We start from the raw sequence: 6,003 nt of genomic DNA, 5'->3' as shown, positions 1-6,003 counted from the left end.
TATTATTATTATTATTACTATCATCATCGTCATCATCATTATTTTCTTGAGACATAGTCTTGCTCTGTCGCCCAGGCTGCAGTTCAGTGGTGTGATCTTGGCTCACTACAACTTCTGCCTCCCAGGTTCAAGTGACTCACCTGCCTCAGCCACCCAAGTAGCTGGGATTACAGGTGTCTGCCACCATGCCTGGCTACTTTTTGGCATTTTTAGTAGAGATGGGATTTCACCTTATTAGCCAGGATGATCTCGATCTCCTGACCTCTCCTGATCTGCCTGCTTTGGCCTCCCAAATGCTACACTTTTATCAACGGAGACTTGAGACATGAATTAACACATGTAAAATGAAATTGGTTCCATGTGGAAAGGCAGGACAACTCAAAGTGTGGAGGGGGGTTGGGAACTTTCAGGTCACAGGCAGGTGAGAAACAAATGGTTGCATTTTTTTGAGTTTCTGATTAGCCTTTCTGAGGGAGGCAATCAGATATGCATTTATCTTAGTGAGCAGAGGGGTGAGTTTGAATAGAATGGAAGGCAGGTTTGCCCTAAGCATTCCTAGCTTGAATTTTCTTTTCAACTTAGTGATTTTGGGGAGCCCCAAATATTTTCCTTTTGTAAGTTACTCTTATTCATCAACAGAAAGCCTGCAAACCAAGATCATTTTGTTTTGGCTGAGTTTATAGTTTTATAACCTTCTATGCCAAACGCTGACATGTCAAAATATCTAGCAAAGACAAACATAAAATTCAGACAAAATGTATGCTGACAATTCAGAAGGCATTTCTATTTTTATTCTACCAATAATTTGAAAACCAGCTTGTTGAGTAAAGTTATACTTGAGTCACATGAACTTGAAAATTGCTTATACTTATTTATTAATTTATGAGCACTCTTTTTACTTATAAACCAGTTTGGCAGATGCACCATATAATAATAAGTGTATATACTGATTAACACATTAGACCTGTATACACACACATACACAAAGATCCATAGCTTAGAACATTAGCCATGAGATAGCAACATAAGCTTGCTGATTTTACTCTGTTTGCCCTAACAGATAATTCAGTGAAGTCTGTGGACCAAAATTTCTGGTAAAGGAGTCTCCATGGCAGATTTTTAAAGGCCAAACCTCCCCAGACTCCAAAGAATACTGGGGTCAAACAACACCAAATGAGAGTGTCATACATTAACCAGGCACCTTACTTAAGACAGCAGTACAAAAGCCTGGATACATGCAATGTCATCCCACTTTCCCATTCAACCGTGAACTCCAGGTTCCAAACAATATTGTGGATGAGCAGTATTGCAACTCAGAAAATTCTAAGGAGGGCTTAGAACTAGACCTCTCTGGTACTCTGCCAAGAGTCTCTCCTTTGGAGATGTTGAGGTCTGAAGAATTCCCCTGCCTATGCATCCCCCAGTGGGGTCCAATCTTAGAGTCAGATGTCTCTGACCTTAGGAGTGTACCAGTGCCAGTTGCATGTTTTCCCTTTAGAGGGAGGGAGGAAGAGTTTTTATTTCTACAACCAGTTATAAGGAGAAGGCCTGGAAATTATTGCCAGGCCAACTCAAAATTACAAAATTTTCCAGAGCTTAATAGCTTCTAAGCTCTATATCTACATGTAAGTGTGCATTCATCTAAAGACACATGTGATTACTTCTTTTAATCTATAAGCAAGGTCTGAGTCCTGAAGACCTTCCTCTGGAGTCTCAGCAAGTTTACTTAATCTCAGTGGGTAAAGGTGCTGGGGTGATTACACTTGTTTCCTGCTAAATCATAAAGGTTTGGGAAGTTCCTTCAGACCCCCTAATAAACTTGTTTGTGGAGGCCTGAGGAGTTTCTTCAGACTCCCATTAAAATCTGTTTAATCATGCTTTTAAGGTTCAGGAAATGCTGGGAAAAACTCTAGGTGGACTTTTGTTGCATTCCAGCCTTTGTATAAGGACATTGGTTTTTCAACTTTTAATATTTAACTTAACCCCTCAGTCAGTGCTGAAAGTGTGGTTATAAAGGCCTGCGTTAGTGAGACCTGGCCTGCCACATTAGCACACCCCTTAGCCTGTTTGGCTAAGGCTCTTTCAACACACTGAGACCACGTGAAAGGTGAAAATGCATGCCTGGCACAGAATAAGTGCTCAGTAAACACATCAATTTGTTACTGTTTGGAAGGAAGTTTTATCATCCAATATCTGATTTAAGGTAAAAGCGTTTATTGCCAAGTTGTTTGTTACATTTTCTTACAACTTGATCATTTTGAAATTATGCATATGGCATTACTCAACTAAGAGAGTGTAAAAGGAAAAATAAATGTTGGAACCCCCAAATCACTAGGCCAAAGGGAAATGTCAAGCTGGGAGCTGTGGCAGGCAAACCTGAGATGAGAATAAGACAGTTACAAAGCTAAAAAACAGCTACATAGGGCTGGGTGCAGTGGCTCGCGCCTGTAATCCCAGCACTTTGGGAGGCTGAGATGGGTGGATCACGAGGTCGGGAAATTAAGACCATCCTGGCTAACATGATAAAACCCCGTCTCTACTAAAAATACCAAACATATATATATATTAGCCGGGCATAGTGGCGGGCACCTGTAGTCCCAGCTACTTGAGAGGCTGAGGAAGGAGAATGGCATGAACCCAGGAGGTGGATCTTGCAGTAAGCCAAGATCGTACCACTGCACTCCAGCCTGGGTGACAGAGCAAGACAGACTCTGCCTCAGGAAAAAAAAAAAAAAAAAAGCTACATAGATTCCTCACAATTGTGCCAAAAGAGAAATTCATTGCGGACCTCAAAGTCTTTTTTTCTGAGACGGAGTCTTGCTCTGTCACCCAGGCTGGAGTGCAGTGTCGTGATCTTGGCTCACTGCAACCTCTACCTCTCACGTTCAAGCAATTATCCTGCCTCAGCCTCCTGGGTAGCTGCGACTACAGGCGTGTGCCACCAGGCCTGGCTACTTTTTTGTATTTTCAGTAGAGACAGGTTTCACCGTGTTAGCTAGGATTGTCTCGATCTCCTGACCTCATGATCTGCCAGCCTCTACTATGAGCCTTCATTTTTGTCACTACATGAAGGTCTTGACTGCTAGCATCCTTATAACTTAATAAGGCCATGATTTCCCATGCTTCCCATTCCATGAACTTTAATGATAGGAACTGGAGGCTGGGTTGGGTTTTTGTCCTTAGTGGGTTGAGTAGGATAATGGGAGAATATGAAAAGAAGGTTTACGTCTTCTGAAACATGTGCAAGTCTGCTTTGAGCTGCATCACACATAGGAATCAGAGAGCACACCTGGAACAAATTAAAAAAAAAAAGTCCTTCCCCCTTCTGGACAGTACAATTATTCCCGTTCACTCCTTGCATTCAGGTAACACCAGAGAGTGATCCTAGCCAATTGCCCTCAATTTCCAAGGAGCTACTAGGAAACAGCCACCAAAAGACTGAAAAAAGAAAAGGAAAAAAAAGTCTGAAAAAGACCCAAATGCCTTAAACAAATTGAGCAGTGGTGATTTGGTGCCTCCACAGGGAAACCCCTAGTTTCACCGCCCACAGCCAGAAACCTGCAGTTGACTCTGTGTTTAGGCGCTGCCCACCAAGGGTCTCATATGGGAAAGGGCAGAAGTTCTGGCGTCTAGTACTAAGCCCTCCTTAGAATCTTCCCAAAGTGCTGGGATTACAGGCATGAGCCACCACGCCCAGCCATGCACCTCAAGATCTTTACCCCAAAGCAGTTCTGTTTAATTTCACCCTGGCAATGTACATTGATAGCTCATCTTCATAGACTTAGGACAGAAAGTCCTCCATCTTCACATTTGCAACAAATGTACATCTCATTGCTTCCTCTGCTACACTGTTTATGTAAGAATGCAGACTCACTGAGCCAGACTATGATAGTAACTGAGTATTCCTCTACCCCTCCTGTTTTTTTTTTTTTTTTTTTTGAGATGGAGTTTTGCAAGTGATTCTCCTGCCTCTGCCTCCTGAGTAGTTGGGATTACAGGCATATGCCACCATGCCTGGCTAATTTTTGCATTTTTATTAGAAAAAGGGCTTCTCCATGTTGGTCAGGCAGGTCTCGAACTCCCAACCTTAGGTGATCCATCTGCCTTGGCTTCCCAAAGTGCTGGGATTACAGGTGTGAGCCACCTCACCCGGCGTCTACCCTTCCTCTTACACTTAAATTGTGTATTTAATGAAAGACTGATCAGAGACCCAAAAGAATGCAACCATTCATCTCTTATGACATCAAACTCTATCTCCCCACTGCCCCAACCCCCTACCAACCCACCCCAACCTGCTGCACCATGTACATCTTGCATACATTCACTGAAGTCTCTTGTCTTCCTAAAATGTATGAAATCAACCTGTGCACTGGCCACCTTAGGCACATTTTGTCAGGACCTGATGGGGCATCCTTAACCTTGCCAAATAAGCTTTCTGAATTGAGACCTGTGTCAGGTACTTTGAGTTCACCAGAGACACACAGCAAACTGGGTTAATATATTTAACTTATTCCTACTAAGTGTTCAAAGCCTTCTCATTCTCAAAAGCTCCGAAGAGCAGCAGGCAGTCAGGAACTCTCTCTGTTTAACAGAAGTGTAAACAAATTCTCACAGTAGAGTTTGGTGTAAGCCTGGATAGAGAGGATTCCATACAAATATCTATGAAAACTCACTGTCATCTGAGACACTTCATCTATCCCCCTGCCTACATATGTATTTGACTAAGAATCTTCTGAAAATGATCCAGTCAGAAAAGTCTGTTTTAGTCAGAAAGCAGTATTCTGCACTAATCTATCTGGATGAGTGAATGCATTATTTGGGAGAACAAGAAGAATGGAAAAGAATAGAAAAGTGAGTGTGGAGCTGTCTGCTACCAAGAGTGGGAGGAAGAAGCCCAATTAAGGGTAAGGACTCTCCTTAGGCTGTCCAGAACAAGAACTGAAATCAGGCAGGAGACCTGAGAAATGGCAAAAGGGATCTAGGAATCTTGGAATAGAAGAGATGAATCCCGTTACAGCGCAGAGTGTGGAGTCCAAATCTTTTCCAGTCTGCTCTCACGACAGCTGGCACATACACTACCTGAAGCCTTAAGTCAAGGAATTGAATGCAAAAACAAACAAAACAAAACAAAACAAAAAAAACTTCAGGTACTGTTATGTGCTTACAAATTGGTAAAGTCGGTGGATCTTATGTTGCGTTCTTGCAACAGTTAAAGGAAAAGCAAAGCCAGGAAGTGATGACAGGTGCCTATAGTCCCAGCGCTGTGGGAGGCTGAGGTGGGAGAATTCGCTCGAGCCCCGGGAAGTCGAGGCTGCAGGGAACCTGGGCGACACAGCGAAACCTTGCCTCATTCAAAAAGACAAGAAAAGAAAGAAAGAAAGAAAAGGAAAGGAAAAAGAAAACAAACACTCAGAAAGGAACACAAGAAACTTCTGGAGGTGATGGAGATGTTCATTACCACGATTGTGATGGTGGTATCGTGGGTTTTACGCCTATGTCCAAACTCGTCAAATTGTACACATTGAGGAAATGCAGCTTCATATGGCTGTTTTTAAATTTTATTATGATTATGATTATGATTATTATTGAGACGGAGTCTCGCTCTGTCGCCCAGGTTGGAGTGCAGTGGTGCGATCTCGGCTCACTGCAAGCTCCGCCTCCCGGGTTCCCGCCATTCTCCCGCCTCAGCCTCCCCAGGAGCTGGGACCACAGGCGCCGCCACCACGCCCGGCTCATTTTTTGTATTTTTAGTAGACGGGGTTTCACCGTGTTCGCCAGGATGGTCTTGATTTTCTGACTTCATGATCTGCCCGCCTCCGCCTCCCAAAGTGCTGGGATTACAGGCGTAAGCCACAGCTCCCAGCCTGGCAGGTTGTGCTTTGTATATCAATTCTGTCAGGCGGACGCACGTGAAAAATTCCACCTCAATAAAGCTGTGACTACACACACGCGTGCGCAGTGCAACTTACAGAGCTGACTTCACTCTCTTAAAAGTGAATTGTT

The sequence above is a fragment of the Trachypithecus francoisi genome, unplaced genomic scaffold (genome assembly GCF_009764315.1).
Source record: "Trachypithecus francoisi isolate TF-2019V2 unplaced genomic scaffold, Tfra_2.0 Contig00031, whole genome shotgun sequence".
Taxonomy (NCBI): Eukaryota; Metazoa; Chordata; class Mammalia; order Primates; family Cercopithecidae; genus Trachypithecus; species Trachypithecus francoisi.
Note: the sequence above shows the minus strand (reverse complement) of the source record.